This window comes from Silene latifolia, chromosome 6, assembly GCF_048544455.1.
Source record: "Silene latifolia isolate original U9 population chromosome 6, ASM4854445v1, whole genome shotgun sequence".
Taxonomy (NCBI): domain Eukaryota; kingdom Viridiplantae; phylum Streptophyta; class Magnoliopsida; order Caryophyllales; family Caryophyllaceae; genus Silene; species Silene latifolia.
In genome coordinates this window covers 76,319,066-76,336,739 of record NC_133531.1, presented here as the reverse complement: position 1 = coordinate 76,336,739, position 17,674 = coordinate 76,319,066, and the positions used below count along the sequence as shown (strand labels likewise).

The 17,674-nt window shown below is 40.6% G+C and overlaps 1 non-coding gene across 1 annotated transcript; it reads right to left on the bottom strand.

Annotated features, from left to right (window-relative positions):
- Positions 1–17,053: 17,053 nt before the first annotated feature.
- On the bottom strand, positions 17,054–17,160 carry LOC141589320 (small nucleolar RNA R71). Its single transcript, XR_012520264.1, has one exon. It is a non-coding gene; the product is annotated as a small nucleolar RNA R71 (small nucleolar RNA).
- Positions 17,161–17,674: the final 514 nt, after the last annotated feature.

Sequence of the window (17,674 nt, the reverse complement as noted above, 5' to 3'; positions counted from 1 at the left end):
CCCGCTCATCACCACTGAGCGATAAACCCAAGTTTCCTTAATGTGCACATCCCCTCCTGCGGCGGGTTCCGCAGAGGGCAAACCAAGGGCGTGAAGCCACTCCCGCAAGTGGCTCCACTCAGCCAGGGACGCGCCCCGAAGATCACAGACAGTTATACAACAATAATTATACTACACTATCAACAACCACCAAATCAGAATCCAATACTAATACGATATACAACAACAACAGTAATCACCAACCACACTTATGTAATTAATAATGAGTAGGGAAAATCCTACCTGGAAAGCAAACACCACAGACGGTCTTAGCAGCTAATCAGAATCTTTCCTCAACGAAACCTCCTCCCATAACATACATGCATACAATTACTACTATAATCAGATATACCACAAAAACCCCCAAATTACCCAATTAGGGTTTTAAAGGAACCCAACGAATCCCAACATAAAAAGGTATAAGGAACTTACCCTCGACACAAGGATCACAACGGCGTAAAGAACACGATGATCCGACTCTCCTAGCCTTGGGAATTTGCTAATGATGCGATGAATCAACTTACGTAACTTCCTTCTCTCAATTTAGGTTTTTAGAATGATAAAAAGATTTATGAAAAGTGACAGAAGTCTTTATATACCAATACCGCATCATTAACAAAACCCGTCAAAACTCAGCCCGTAAACTCACTTACTCGATCGAGTAAGGCACTTACTCGATCGAGTGCCCCTTACTCGATCGAGTACCCAAATTAGTCGATCAAGTACCCTACAGGCAGACTACTATTTTGCGTCAAAAACTAGTTACTTGACAGAGTAACCCCCACTCGATAGAGTACCCCAAGACACATAAAACCGTAGTATTACAGACCGTCACGGAGTACTATCACCGGTTCCTAGAGTTGTCACGCTACGCAGAGGATAAGCAGTTGGGTCAACGAGGTTTAGCTCTTCGTTTTGAAAAGGAGTTGGAACCGAAGATCATGGATGAACTACCATCTAGGGTACTCACCGATCTGAAAGAGGTATATGCACGAGCTGGGCATGCTGAGAGGTTAGTGGACTTGGACAAGGAGGCTAAGGAAAGGAATGCTGAGAAGAGAAAAGGTAGAGAATGAGAGTGGCAACAAGTCGGGCCACAAGAAGGGCAATCACGGTCAAGCTAGGGCTTTTTATGGAGGGTCTGGATATGCAGGGGGATCTCGGGCTTGGGGAAGAGGAGGTGGTCGGAGTACTAGTGACAACTCCAACCTTACCTGCTTTAACTGTGGCGCAGTGGAGATCATAAGAGGCATGGGTGCACCCGTGATAGAGGAGGAGGAGGGTTTCCGGGGACACATTAGGGGAACTTTTCGCAGGCTCCAAGCCAAAGTTTTGCTAGTAACAAGCCATCTAGGTCATGAGGCAATCGTGGAGGGCAGAACAACAACAATGGCGGCTACAACCGCAACAATGCAGGGTCCTATCAGCGTCCGAACAATAGTGCGACTCAGAACTCGGCAGCTAAGCCGACTACTTCGACTACCACGATCCAGGGTGGAGGTCAGAGAAGCAGTGGGAAGCTCTTTATGATGGGCAAGTAGGAGGCAGAGAACGATGCTCGTGTTGTTACCGGTACCTTTCTTGTTCATAATACGCCATCTTTTGTTCTGTTTTATTCGGGGGCAACCCACTCTTTTGTGTCTAGGAGTCTTGCTTTAGCGATGGGTTTGGGAGAGTATGACCTTGTAAAAGGTAGTGTGTTTATACCTTCAGGGGAGTTGGTGTTATGTTCTAAGTTGTATAGATATGTATCCATGTTGGTGGGGGAGGTGGACTTACCAGTCAACTTGTTAGAGTTTCCTATGGATGGGTTTGAGGTCATCGTCGGGATGGACTAGTTGGGCAAGTATGATGCTAAGATAGATTGCAGACAAAAGAGGTTGTCTTTAAAGGGTCCTAAGGGAGTCAAAGTATCATATAGGGGTTTCATAGTGAGACCAAAGTGTAAGTTTATCGCGGTGATGACATTAAAGTCATGTTTGAGGAAGAAGTGTCCTTTGATTATTTTTCCAAGTGAGAGATATGCGTGTGGAGGAGCCGTCGGCATCTGATATACCTGTGGTTGGGGTGTTTAGTGACTTTTTTCCAGATGAGATACCAAGGTTACCGCGTAAGAGAGATTTCGACTTTAATGTTGAGCTCAAACTGGGGACGGGGCCTATATCTAAAGCACCGTACCTTATAGGACCTAAAGAGTTGGAAGAGTTGAAGAAGCACTGAATGACCTGTTAGACAAAGGGTATATTTGGCTTAGTGTGTCACCGTGGGGAGCACCAGTGTTGTTTGTGAAAAAGAAAGACGGGAGCATGAGGCTATGCATCGACTATAGGGAGCTGAATCATGTAACGGTGAACAACAGGTATCCTTTGACAAGGATTGATTATCTTTTTGACTAGCTGAGTGGTGCAGGGGTGTTTTCTAAGATTGATTTGAGGTCGGGTTATCATCAGTTAAGGATAGCAGATGAGGATATTCCTAAGACAGCTTTTCGGTCACGATATGGTCACTATAAGTATGTAGTGATCCCTTTTGGGTTGACGAATGCACCAGCAGTTTTCATGGATCTTATGAACCGGATTTTCAGTCCGTTCTTGGATAGGTTTGTGGTCGTCTTCATCGATGACATCTTGGTCTACTCTAAGGCTAAGGAGGAGCACAAGGAGCATCTAAGGTTAGTTCTGCAGACTTTGCGAAATAATCAGTTATATGCTAAGCTATCTAAGTGCAAGTTTTGGTTGGAGAAAGTGGCTTTTTTGGGTCATGTGATATCTAAGAAGGGTGTCTTAGTGGATCCTAGCAAGATTGAGGCAGTTACTAAGTGGGAATCACCGACGAATGCTGCTGAGATTCGGAGTTTCTTGGGTTTAGCTTGCTACTACAAGAGGTTCGTGAAAGACTTTTCTAAGGTTGCGAGACCTATGACAGCGTTGATGCGGAAAGAGACCATATTTCACTGGGATCAGAATTGTGACACGGCATTCTAAACCTTAAAGGAGCATTTGACCACAGCTCCTATTCTTACTCTACCTGAGGGAAGTGAGAACTTTGAAGTATACATCGATGCTTCAAAGAATTGTTTGGGTTGCGTGTTGATGCAAAATGGGAAAGTTATAGCTTATGTGTCGAGGCAGCTGGAGCCGTACGAGGAGAAATATCCTACTCATGATTTGGAGCTGGGTGCAGTTCTTTTTACTCTAAAGATTTTGAGGCACTATCTTTATGGGGGCAACCTTTAAGGTATTTTCCGATCATAAGAGTCTAAAGTATATCTACACACAGAAAGAGTTGAACATGCGACAGAGGCGATGGATGGAGTTGATTGAGGACTATAACATGGAGATCATCTATCACGAGGTTAAGGCCAATATCTGGCAGATGCTTTGAGTAGGAAGAGTGTACATTCGTTATGTATAGCTGTCTTTGCTGAAACTAAGGGATGAGATGTCCAGGATGGGGATTCATATGATTTGAAAGGGGGGATGCCATCGGAGACTTGACTATTGAACCAGACTTGTATGATGACATAAAGAGGAAACAAGAGCTGGATCTTAAGATTCAAGAGTGGAAGTCAAGGGTAGAGAGTGGCACAGTTTCGAGGTTTTCTATCCACACAGACGGGAGTGTTCATTTTGATGGGAGATGGTGTGTTCCTAGTGATGCGGACTTGAAAAGGTTGATCATGATGGAGACTCATTGCACTCCTTATTCAGTTAACCCGGGGGGTGATAAGCTTTATAACGACTTAAAGAAAACGTTTTGGTGGCCTAATATGAAGAGGGATGTGGCCGAGTTTGTGGCGAAGTGTCTAACTTGCCAAAGAATAAAGGGTAAGCTACGCAGACCACAATGTAAGATTCAGTCACTTGAGATGCCGGAGTGGAAATAGGAGTCGATCTCTATGGACTTCATCATGGTGTTACCAAGGACTCAACAAGGTAACAATATGATTTGGGTGATTGTTGACCGTTTAACAAAGTCAGCTCACTTCATCCCGATGAAGGATACTTGGACCAAGATACAACTAGCTTTGGGTTATAGGAAGCATGTGGTTCGGTTACATGGTGTGCCAAAAGACATAGTGTCAGATCGAGATGCGCGATTTATATCACGGTTTTGGCAAGATTTGCAGGATTTGATGGGGACTACCTTGAAGATGAGTGCAGCTTTTTATACTACGACAGATGGTTAGACGGAGAGGACTATTAAGACTTTGGAAGACATGTTGAGGGCTTGTGCCATGGAGTTTGGTGGAAGTTGGGAAGATAGGCTGGACTTAATTGAGTTTTCATACAACAACAGCTATCACACCGGCATTGGGATGACACCGTTTGAGGCTTTGTATGGCAAGAAGTGCAGTAGCCCGGTTTATAGGGACGATAGTGCTGAGACACTGGTATTAGGACCACAGATGGTGCAGGATGTGATTGAGCAAGTTCACATGATTCGCCAAAAGATGAAAGTAGCTCAAGATCGTCAAAAGAGTTATGTAGATTTGCACCGCAGGGACATTGAGTTCGCAGTAGGTGACAAGGTCCTTTTGAAAGTGTCACTTATGCGAGGGGTGATAAGGCTTGGCAAGAAAGGAAATTGAGCCAGAAGTTTATCAGTCCATATGCGATCTTAGACCGCATAGGTGAAGTAGCCTACCGGCTTGATTTACCACCATCGCTGGATCGAGTCCATAACGTGTTTCATGTTTTAAAACTCCGGAAGTATGTGAGCGATCCATCACATGTGCTTGAGGTTGAGAACATAGAGTTAGATGAGTCTCTAACTTATGCGGAGGTTCCCAAGGAGATGTTAGACCGGAAAATGCGCAAGACAAGGAACAGTGATACCGTCTTACTAAAGGTACTTTGTGAAGAAAATGTAGATCTATATACTTAACATATTCATATATGTCTTAAATTAATTTGTCATAAAATTAAAGATGGAATTTATGCATGCAAACTTTAATAAAAGAAGATAAGAAAACATTTTCTCACCATAATAATTTCGGTCATATTGGGCACCAACAAGATCTCCTTCTTGTTAGTTCTTGAGCTTTCCATTAATGGATGAACATACATGACCTCAAAATAGAAGCCCTCCAATTAGTTGCACCCAAAACTATCCCTTAATCCCACAAACTAACATGTACTAGATGTTTATATTGTGGTTTACCTTAAAATCTATTACTAATACTCATATACTACTTTTAGTATTATTAGTGTTTGATTTAAACAAATTAGATTCACAAAAATGAATTTTGTGAAGAACAAGAGAGAGAAGGGAGGTTTTTCATAAAAAGTAAGAATGAATTAATTAGAGAAAATTCTCTCTCATTTTCTATATGGAAAACCGGTTGGGAGGACATAGGATAGTCAAATTTTTCTTCCCAATTTGCTTTTTGTTCTTCACAAGAAAAGCTAGCTAGTAGTAGGTGTCATCATGATGTTTATTTTATTATTTAAATAACAAAAACCATCAACACCCACTCACTACATATAAAACGGTTTTCCTTGTAATATTGAGTCCATTTTATTTTTGTCAATTGTACAATTGTATGTCATGTGACATGTGACATGTCTTATGTCTTGTTTTAATTTAAAATGCATATTTAACAAATTAAATATCATTTATAAAGTAAATAAATCATATTTAACAAATTGACTAGTAATATAAAATTATTTTCTCATAAAATGGTCATTTAATTACTAGTTAGTATAATTCACAATATCTTGTAATTATAACTAACTCATCATTCTCATCTCGCGTGTTTCGCAAAAACCGATTAATTTTAGTAATATAACTTCTTAAATTACTAAATGAAATCTCATTTAATCACATTATAATAAGATGTCATTATTCTCTCTCTTATAATAATTTGTTCAATTTTAAGGAATTAATTAATCTGTATCGGTATACAATTAATTAACCTTTTCAATTAAGGGAATCGTCCTTTAGGTGTGACCTCAAGGGATCAACTGATCACCACCGTCGCACGACATTAATGTCAAACTCTAGCCAGCCAATCATTACCGATATGTGTGGACCAGTTGACTATATATATATGTAATGTATCTTCCCTTTCGTATTCTTGGTATGAGATTTAATAATGATATTTAAATCATGTGATCGCACTATTGTTGAGGACACATTTCCCAACACTTTGGACTAATCACAATGTGGAAGAAGCCACATGGAAACCAGGGGAGTCGATGAGAGATTGTTTTCCTCACCTTTTCGATCAGGTATGTTTGGTTACGGGGACGTAACCGTTGTCTTTAAAAGGGGGTAGGAGATGGTCGCATCCTTGTTTTTGGGTTAGTTGAAGTTAACATAGTTGCGTTTTGTAGTTTGAGTGGAGTAATTTGTCATGTATAGTTGGACTTGTTGGTACTTGGAGTAGTTGTTGTTGTTGAGCAGTTAGTGTTGTGTTGGATGGTTTTGTTTCGGGTATGGTATGAAGTTCGGGGACGAAGTTCCTTTTAAGGAGGGAAGACTATAATACCACGTTTTTCTGAGTTCTGTTACTCGGCCGAATAGGGCTAACTCGGTCGAGTAATGCGTCGTGTGTTTTCTGCTCAGACTATTGTCCAGGAACACTCGGCTGATTATGGTAATACTCGACCTAGTAAGAGGTACTGGGCCGAGTATTCTCAATACTCGACCGAGTATCCGGTCTGACGGGAATTATTTCCGCGGTTTGATTAAGGATGATTAGAGATATAAATTACGATTAACAGTTTCACTTTTCACTTTGACCAAAACCTAAAACATTTCTACGTACTCTAATCATCTCTAATCTCTCCCAAGATCTTTGTTTGTTCGTGAGTCCTTGTTCTTTTCTCTCTTCCATCGGTTGCATCGGTAAGTCACTAGTCTTATACCTTTTGTCTGTTTTGTCTTTTAGAGATTTACCTTAGTATTGGAATTTGGGGAAAAGGGGTGATTTCATATTGTAATAGATTGTTATGATTGTTGTTAGGTGGAGAATTTTTAGAAGAGCAATTCTAGCTTCCATTTGTTGACTCGTAATCGGAACTGTGCTAAGCTAGGGTTTCCCTACTCATTTGATTGCATATTTGATTTAAAATGTGATGATTCTGATTTAATTGGCATGATTTGTATTGTTGTTAAATTGTATTGTTAATTGTTGAAGTTGTGGTGGATTGATTATGTTGGTGACGTGCGTCCTCTGCTGAGTGGAGTCACTTGCGGGAGTGGCTACACGCCCTTGATTTGCCCCTTGTGGAACCCGTCACAAGAGGGGATGTGCACATTAAGGAACATGGGTTATTGCTCGTTGAAATGAGCGAGGCTTAGGTGGGCAATGCTGCGGTCCCCCACTGACGGTGTGGATTATCTGTCGCGGCAGTAATCTGGCAAGACTACGCACTTAAGTGTGTAGTCAGTTATGAGAAATGATTGGGAATGGAGAATGTTTGTGGAATTGTTGCCATTGCTTTTATTGTAATTGCTTATCTTAATTATACAGTGAACTGACCCCGTTGTTATTTTGTAAAACTGTGGTGATCTATTCGGGGATGGTGAGCATATTGTGACAGGTGATGGTTGTCTTTAGCTACGGGGACGAGATGGGATGTCATCACTTCGAGTCTAGCTTCCGCTGTTACGAGTTTAGCTCTTTTGGTTTCAAATGTATTGAGATTCATGTACACTTTCTTTTAGTTTTGCTTTGAGACAATGTAATCGTTTATACTTTATACTTTAATAAATAATTCAGAATGGTTACTTTTGATATACTAACCTCGGACAACCGAGATGGTAACAGCTGCTTATGCTAGGGTGGTCCTTGGTAAGGCACCTTGGTATGTGGGGGTGTTACAAAAGCCAAAAGCCAAAAGCCATTCACCCAAAGCCAATGCAAAAGGCCAAAGCCAAAGCCGAAGTCAAAATGCAATTTACCCAAATCCAATGCAAAAGCAAAAGCCAAAACCAAAAGCTACTCAGCCAAGGTCAAGGCCAAGGCAAAATTAAAAGAAAACAAGACTGAAACCCTTTTCAAAAGGCCAAAGCCTAAAGAAAGCATCAGAGGCAAAATCCAGGACCAATTAGTCCAAAACACCAAACACCAAAACCTCATGTCAGAGAGCTAAAATAAGAGCTCAAGACTGGTCAACTAACAATATACCCAACCTCTTTCCCCACCAAAATCAAGGACCAATAAATCCAAAACACCAAAATCTAGGACTAATAAGTCTAAACACCCAAACACCAAATCCTCATGTCAGAGAGCTAAAATAAGAGCTCAAGACTGGTCAACTAACAACACATCCAACCTCTTTCCCACCAAAATCTTGGACCAATAAATCCAAAACACCAAAATCCAGGACCAATAAGTCCAAACACCCAAACACAAAGACCTCATATCAGAGAGCTAAAATAAGAGCTCAAGACTTATCAACTAACAACACACCCAACCTTCACACCAAAATCCAGGACCAATAAGTCCAAGACACCAAAACACTAAAACTTCAGATCAAAGAGCTAAAATAATAGCTCAAGACTAGCCAACTAACAACACCCAACCTTTCTTCGCCCCTAAGTCCTTCTTGAGACTGTTATAGGGAGACCTATCTAGGATTCTGAGGATTCCCCTCAAACTCGTAATATTACACCTTAACCTTTAAGTTCCAGACATGGAAATTTGATCCCGCAATATTTGCCAACCATTTCGTGTTCGGGCCACATCAAGCCTGAGACCTCATTCCGCACCACATCACATGTCGTAACCCATTAGCCTAAATGCCACAAAAATACAAGCTTCATATTTTTATATGCGAAACAAGCCTCTTATTACCAAGATTCACATTCTAAATATCCAAGCCATTTTCACCCTGACCCAGATACGGAGTCTTTGAATACTTTGCTACCCAGAACGGGACACCCAATCCACCCTTAGGGTTCACTTCTTAGTGTGCTCACACGATAAGGAACAGTTTCACAAATTATACCTCCTCGATTCATGATCAAGGGGGGAACTCTCTCAAATTATTTTTTCGAGTCACCAAACGGGATATATCGTCGTGACCCTCACACTTTAAGACCCTAACAACCAGCTTAGGCACACACGCAAGAACTACAATCTGGTTTGATTTCGCGACTCGCGAATACGTAGCCAGTCCTGTTACAAGGACACAACCACAACCCTTTCACACCTTCAATTTTCAATCAATTTCTTTCATATCAGCAAGAACTATGATCTGGTTTGATTTCGCAACACGCAAATACGTAAGCAGTCCTATTACAAGGACATAATCGCACAACCCTTTCACAAAGGCACACTCTTTTCACAAACGCACCCTTTTCACAAACACACCCATTTTACAACTTTCCAATTCCAATTCCAATCCTCCGTAACCATTCTTTCCAAACATCACTCCCACTCCATCACATTCAAGCCATCATTTCCAATCCCTTAAAACAACCCCTTTCAGTCTCAACCATCACCATCAAATCCCAAGACCGGCTCGCCTAACTGCAAACTTAATCTTATACCTCTTTACTGGGGGCTTCTTTTTGAAGACGTCGCCCAGTCTTCCTTTAGCCAAATTGCCATCTTTTCACTCCGGAGGCTTCTTTTCCGAGACGCTACGCGTCCTTCATCCTCAAACATCCTTTAGGTCTCAACGAAAGTCCAAAATAAACCACCTTAGCCTAGTGCTCGTTTCAGATGATGTTAAGATCCTAGTTCTGGTCTCTGAATCATCATCCCTCAAGAGGGGATCTCATTCAAGCAAAAGGTGGAGAAGTTGTCTGAAGAAGATATTGATGCGTGCTTGATGTGACCATAATTAGAGCATATTTAGCCCCCAAATTAGCCTTGTTCCCATGCTTTTTAGTGCATATTTGGGTCATTTATTGTCTTTAGTTCCTTGTTTTGCATATTCTTTGAGGTTTTGTGTCCTTGGTAGGAAAGGAGTGCCAACCTTGCATTTTCATGGCAAAATGAGACTAAATTGATTGAATTCAATGACCAAGCATCAAAGAGAGACAAGATTAGAAGGCCTTTGTACATATTATAGTAGATGAGCAATAATGAGGAAAGATCCTTGCATCCCCAAGGAAATCCCCAAGGATTTTATGAAGAAAAGGGAAGAAAAGAAGAAGAAACAAGACTGAGGAGCAATCCGTGCGGATTGTCCTGAATCCGCCCGTCCCCAGCACCACAATCCGTGCGTCTTCCTTCAAAGACGCCCGGGCAGCAGCTACTAGAAGACGTGCGTCTTCTCCCAAAGACGCCCGGGCAGAGACTCACAAATCCGGCCGTCCCGTGCCTAAGACGCACGGATTCCAGTCCAGCGCAAAATCCGTTTCTTCAAGCTTCAAAGAAAGATGCCCTTCCTTCGAAAAATACCGGCGTTTCCTTGCTCAAAACTAAAACGTGTAATTTCTAATTTATCCTCAGTTAACCCTAATGCATCCATCTAATTTCCACTATAAATACCCCATTAGTCTAATTAGAAGAGCATGTTCTTCTTAGCAATCTTTAGAGTAGTAATATCAATCAAATCTTTCTTTAGTTTTGTAATCAACAATTAATCAAGTTTTAATACAAGTTTTATTTCCTTAATCTCTCTTTTGTTCATCCTTTATTTTGGGTAATTGAAGATTATTTGGGTTATTATTGGGAGATTGACAACCTCTCAATCAAGCATCAAGTACTTCTTTTATTCTTGCTTTATTATTGGAATCATTAGTAGGTATAATTCTCTTAATCCCTTTTTAATTATTGTTAATTACTTTCATTTATTCATCATGTTTAACTTTGTTGGTATGATTGACAACCTTGCTAGTATGTTCAACATGATAATGAGTGAGTAGTCACCTAGCTAGGGTTAATGGGTAGTTAGGGGGAACCAACATGGGGAATGATTCATGCTTAAATTAATATGCTTTCATGATTTATTTGCTTGCTTGTTTTGATCTCAACTCATGCACATGTTATGTTTGATGAAATGCGAGCCTATGAATCCTTGCATTTTTTACCCATCACCTATCTTTTCAATGAGACTTGTAAGACATAAACCAACTCGAGTCTCATTAGACCATGCATGTTGTTGAGTAGGGAAGATTAAGTCGACTTGTAGGTGTTTTTACAATCTAATCGATTCGGCTCCGGGACCCAAACTTTCCTAGGATTGTAAGATATAACCCAACTCAATCCATCACAACAATAATTGCTTGCTTATAATTTGAGAACATGTTTGTATGATCAATTCCCATGATTCCCCTATGACCCCATGACACCCTAGTGCTTTTTATCAATTGTTTACAACCCTTTTAATTCATCTTGCTTGTTTATTTTCATTGCTATTTAGTTTAGTGACCTTCTACATCAACCCAAATTGTGACACCCCTAAGTCACCACTAGTTGCAATAGAAATCTCATCTCAATTCCCGTCCCTTGGGATCCGACCTTTACTTGCCTCTTTACTAATTGTAGAGCTGTTTGTGAAGTTATAAATTATGTTTGATTGGATGTGTAACGACCAACTCTTTGTCCCATCAAAATGGCGCCGTTGCCGGGGACGATGTTAACTTGATTTAGATTTCGTTATATTGTTATTAGTTGTGTCTTTCTTTGCCTTGAGGAAGTAAAGCTCCTCAAGGTTTTTTCTAATTGTTTTCAAGTTGTTTGATATTTTGCAAGATGGACTTTATAGATTTTTTTGTAGAGGACCACTTAAGCATACCTTTCTTCAAAGATCCCATGCAAGCATTGGAAGCCTTGGAAGCAAGTGAGGCTAAAAATATGTATTGGGAATTGGAGGTGGATCTTTTTGAGGCCGCTCTAGCTAACAAGGAACTTACTCGTGCACAATCCGAATTAGTGCATAACATCCTTGTGGAAGCATGTCAACCCATAGAGGATGAGCAATCCATCCTAGAAGATATTTTACAAGCTCAAGAGCAAGAGGAATCCATCATGGAATTTGAATGTGATGAGATTGATGAGAATGAAGAACAAGTTGAATATGCTATGAGAATGGAATGTCTAATGGAGATGGAGCAAATTCTCAATGAAACTCCAAAGGAGGAAAGTGAGGTACAAACCCCTACTTTAAAACCCCTTCCCCCAAATTTGAAATATGCTTACCTTGATGAATCAAAGACCAAACCCGTGATTGTTAATGATAGACTTGATGAGAACCAATTGGGAAAATTGCTTGATGTTTTGATAAAACATGAAAAGGCTATAGGTTATAGTCTAGATGACCTTAAGGGGATAAGTCCCAACTTTGGCATGCATAGAATTCATCTAGAGGAGGACCATAGACCTACCATTCAACCTCAAAGAAGATTGAACCCCCACATGCAAGAAGTTGTCAAAGGAGAGGTTATGAAATTACTTGATGCGGGAATCATATACCTCATATCGGACTCTTTGTGGGTTAGCCCCGTTCAAGTGGTACCTAAGAAAGGAGGCACCACGGTGGTGACGAATGAAAAGAATGAGCTAATACCCACAAGGATGATCACCGGTTGGCGTATGTGCATTGACTATCGAAAATTGAATTTCGCAACAAGAAAGGATCATTTCCCCCTACCATTCATTGACCAAATGCTTGAGAGGTTAGCCTCCAACAAATTCTTTTGTTACCTTGACGGGTATTCGGGATTCTTTCAAATCCCTATACACCCGGATGACCAACATAAGACCACCTTCACATGCCCTTATGGTACTTTTGCATATAGGAGGATGCCTTTTGGTTTATGTAATACCCCCGCCACTTTCCAAAGATGCATGATGAGTGTCTTCTCCGATTACTTAGAGACCATCATGGAAGTTTTTATGGATGATTTTAGTGTTTATGGAAAGGACTTTGACTCATGTTTGCATAATATTTCTCTTGTGTTGCAAAAATGTGAAGATGTTAGTCTTGTTTTAAATTGGGAAAAGTGTCACTTCATGGTCAATGAAGGAATTGTTTTGGGTGATTTAATCTCGTAAAAGGGCATCGAGGTCGATAAAGCTAAAGTTGAGGTGATAGAGATACTCCCACCTCCCGTGAACGTTCGATGGGTGAGAAGCTTTCTTGGTCACGTGGGTTTCTATCGCCGTTTCATAAAGGATTTTTCCAAAATAGCGAAACCCCTCACTCAACTCTTGCTTAAAGATGCCCAATTCCTTTTCACGGATGAGTGTGTTGAAGCTTTTAATAGAATCAAGGAAGCACTAATCTCGGCACCGATCATCCAACCTCCAAATTGGGAACTACCATTCGAGATTATGTGTGATGCTAGCAACTACGCCATTGGAGCGGTACTTGGCCAACGGGTAGGAAGAGCTCTTCATGCCATCTATTATATAAGCAAGACTCTTGATCCCTCCCAAGTGAACTATGATACCACCGAGAAAGAGCTTCTTGCCATTGTCTATGCTTTGGACAAATTCCGTTCCTACATGCTTGGATCCAAAGTGATTGTCTTTTCGGATCACCGTGCTCTCCGACATCTCTTGATAAAGAAGGAGGCAAAACCAAGGTTGTTGAGATGGATTTTGCTCCTTCAAGAATTTGACTTGGAAATAAGAGACAAGAAAGGAGCCGAAAATGTAGTGGCGGATCACTTGTCAAGGATCCGGTTTTATGATGAACATGGAGAAACCCCGATCAATGACTCATTTTCCGACGATATTTTGATGGCCATTCAAACACAACTTGAAAGGCACATCACCCCATGGTTTGCCGATTATGCTAACTATATTGTTGGAAAGGTACTCCCTCCAAATTTGAGCCACAATCAAAGAAAGAGGTTCCTATTCGAAGTAAAGAGGTACTTTTGGGATGACCCAAACCTCTACAAGGAGTGTAGTGATGGGCTCTACCGGAGATGCATCCCTCAATGGGAAGTCCAAGGAATCTTGGAGGGGTTTCACTCATCACCCTACGGTGGGCACCATGGAGCAAGGAGGACCATTGCAAAAATTCTTCAATCGGGCTTCTATTGGCCTACAATGTTTCAAGACACAAGAGAATTCATCATTCATTGCGATGCTTGTCAAAGAACGGGGAATATCTCTTGGAGGAATGAAATGCCACAAAGGGGCATTCTAGAGGTGGAGATTTTCGATGTTTGGGGAATCGACTACCAAGGCCCCTTTGTGACATCCAATGGGAATAAGTACATCCTTGTAGCCGTAGACTACATCTCAAAGTGGGTGGAGGCAATTGCCACTCCAAATGATGATGCAAAAACGGTCACCAAGCTCTTCAAGAAGATAATCTTCCCAAGATTTGGAGTTCCTAGAGCAATCATAAGTGATTGAGGAACGCACTTCCATGAGAAGAAACTTGCATCTCTTTTGACCAAATATGGTGTCCAACATAGAACCGGCTTGGGATATCATCCTAAAACAAGCGGTCAAGTTGAAGTTTCAAATAGAGAGATCAAGCAAATCCTTAAGAAAGTTGTGAACAAGACCCGAAAAGATTGGAGCACAAAGCTTGATGATGCTATTTGGGCTTATAGGACGGCCTATAAGACTCCCATAGGAGCCTCCCCTTACAAGCTTGTCTATGGAAAAGCATGTCATTTGCCAATCGAATTGGAGTATGATGTGACCATAATTAGCGCATATTTAGCCCCCGAATTAGCCTTATTCCCATGCTTTTTAGTGCATATTTGGGTCATTTCTTATATTTAGTTCCTTGTTTTGCATATTCTTTGAGATTTTGATCCCTTGGTAGGAAAGGAGTAAGAATCTTGCATTTTCATGGCAAAACGAGACTAAATTGATCGAATTCAATGACCAAGCATCAAGGAGAGACAAGATTAGAAGGCCTTTGTACATATTATAGTAGAAGAGCAATGTTGAGAAAGGATCCTTGAGTCCCCAAGGAAATCCCCAAGGAATTTATGAAGAAAAGGGAAGAAAAGAAGAAGATATGTTGCTGAGTGACAATCCGAGCGGATTGTCACCAATCCGTTCGTCCCGCAACTGCACAATCTGTGCGGCTTTGCACGAATCCGCTCGGATTCCACCTCCACAATCCGCCCGGATTCCCTTGAATCCGCTCGGATTCCAATGCCAGATTCCGCCCGGATTCCAGCACAGCACGATTTCCTCTTCTCCAAGCTACAAAGAAAGAAGCCCTTCTCTCGAAAAATACCGGCTCCTCCTTGCTCAATCTAAAAAGTGTAATTACTAGTTTAGCCCTTAGTTAACCCTAATGCATCCTCCCTAATTTCCACTATAAATACCCCATTAGTCTAATTAGAGGAGCATGTTCTTCTTATCAATAATTAGAGTAGTTAATATCAATCAAATCTCTCTTTAGTTTTGTAATCAACAATTAATCAAGTTATAATACAAGTTTTATTTCCTTAATCTCTCTTTTGTTCATCCTTTATTTTGGGTAATTGAAGATTATTTGGGTTATTGTTGGGAGATTGACAACCTCTCAATCAAGCATTCAAGTACTTCTTTTATCTTTGCTTTATTATTGGAATCATTAGTAGGTATAATCTCTTAATCCCTTTTTAATTATTGTTAATTACTTTCATTTATTCATCATGTTTCATATTGTTGGTATGATTGACAACCTTGCTAGCATGATCAACATGATAATGAGTGAGTAGTCTCTTAGCTAGGGTTAAATGGGTGATTAGGGGAAACCAACATGGGGAATGATTCATGCTTAAATTAATATGCATTCATGTTTTATTTGCTTGCTTGTTTTGATCTCAACTCATGCACATGTTATATTTGATGAAATGCTAAGCCTATGAATCTTTACATTTACTATCATCTTCTATCTTTTCAATGAGACTTGTAAGACATAACCCAACTTGAGTCTCATTAGACCATGCATGTTGTTGAGTAGGGAAGATTAAGTCGACTTGTAGGTGTTGTACAATCTAGTCGATTCGACTCCGGGACCCAAACTTTCCTAGGATTGTAAGATATAACCCAACTCAATCCATCACAACAATAATTGCTTGCTTATAATTTGAGAACATGTTTGTATGATCAATTCCCATGATTCCCCTATGATCCCATGACACCCTAGTGCCTTTAATCAATTGTTTACACCTCTTTAATTCATCTTGCTTGTTTATTTTCATTACTTTTTTAGTTTAGTGACCTTCTACATCAACCTAATTTGTGACACCCCTTAGACACCACTAGTTGCAATAGAAATCTCATTTCAATACCCGTCCCTTGGGATCCGACTTTTACTTGCCTCTTTACTAATTGTAGAGTTGTTTGTGAAGCTATAAATTGTGTTTTGATTCGACCGTGACTCAACGACCACATCTTAATTTGTGAACACGAAACGGACATCGCATCAAAAATGGCGTCGTTGCCGGGGACGGTGTTTGTTTGATTTAGATTTCTTTTTATTGTTATTAGTTGTGTCTTTCTTCGCCTTGGGGAAGTAAAACTCCTCAAGGTTTGTTCTAATTGTTTTCGAGTTGTTTGATATTTTGCATGTCTAGAAGGTTACAAGGTGATTTGTTACATTTTGACCGTGAAATCGAAAGAACCTTGACGAACAATAGGAGACTTGTTAGGAGGAATTTAAGAGGTATTAGTGAAGTTGTTCAACCCACTAGTGAGTTTTTCCATCCTTTCGCAATAGAAGGAGAAGAGAACCCATTACACAATACCCCACAAAATCCACCTACAATGCCTAAATTCTCATCACACTTCGTACCCACCGAGGAGAATCTACCAAATGGTACTCCTACACCGCAACATCTAACCGGAAATTTTATTGCCAAGTCCGCCTTCATCCAATTAGTTGAGAGGAGCCAATTTGGGGGGATGCCTAGTGAAGACCCTCATTCTCATATGGAAACCTTTTGCGACTATTGTGATGCAATCTCTCAAACGGGCGTGACTCAAGACCAAATTAGATGGGTCTTATTTCCTTTTTCTTTAATCGGCACCGCGAAGCAATGGTTGAAGGGCCTTGATAAGGCCACCCTCGGGATAGATTCTTGGAAGAAGTTGGCTCTAGCTTTCTACAAAAAATTCTACCCACCGGAAAAGACTAACATGCTAAGAGCTCAAATTACGGGTTTTAAGCAAAGGGATGAAGAGTCTTTGTATGAAGCTTGGGAGCGGTTTAAGGGAATTTGTCGCTCATGTACTCACCATGGACTTAGCAAATGGTTTTTGGTACAAAAATTTTGGAATGGTTTATATGAAGATTCTAGGAACATTCTCAATATGGGATCAAATGGAATGTTCACCGAAGTTGATGACAATCAAACATGGAACAAGATTGAGGAAATGGCGGTCCATAACTCACAATATAGTAGACCTCGCAAGGCTACTAGAGGAGGAAAGCATGAAGTGGACTCCGTTACTCAATTGGGTGCTCAACTTAGTGCTCACATTGACACAATCAACTTGAAGTTTGAACAAGCTATGGCTAGACTTGAGGAAAACTCAAAATCATCAAAGCATCATGTTAATGCCATGACGGCATCCTCATCAATCCCAAGTGGGATATGTGAGAATTGTGGAACTTTGGGACATGACCAAGGTGAATGTAGGGGAATAAATGAACAAGTGAATGCTTTCCAAGCATACAAGAGTGGTACCCCTTATTCCTACTTTTACAATGAAAACACCAAATTCCATCCAAATCTCTCATACAAAAGCCAAAATGTT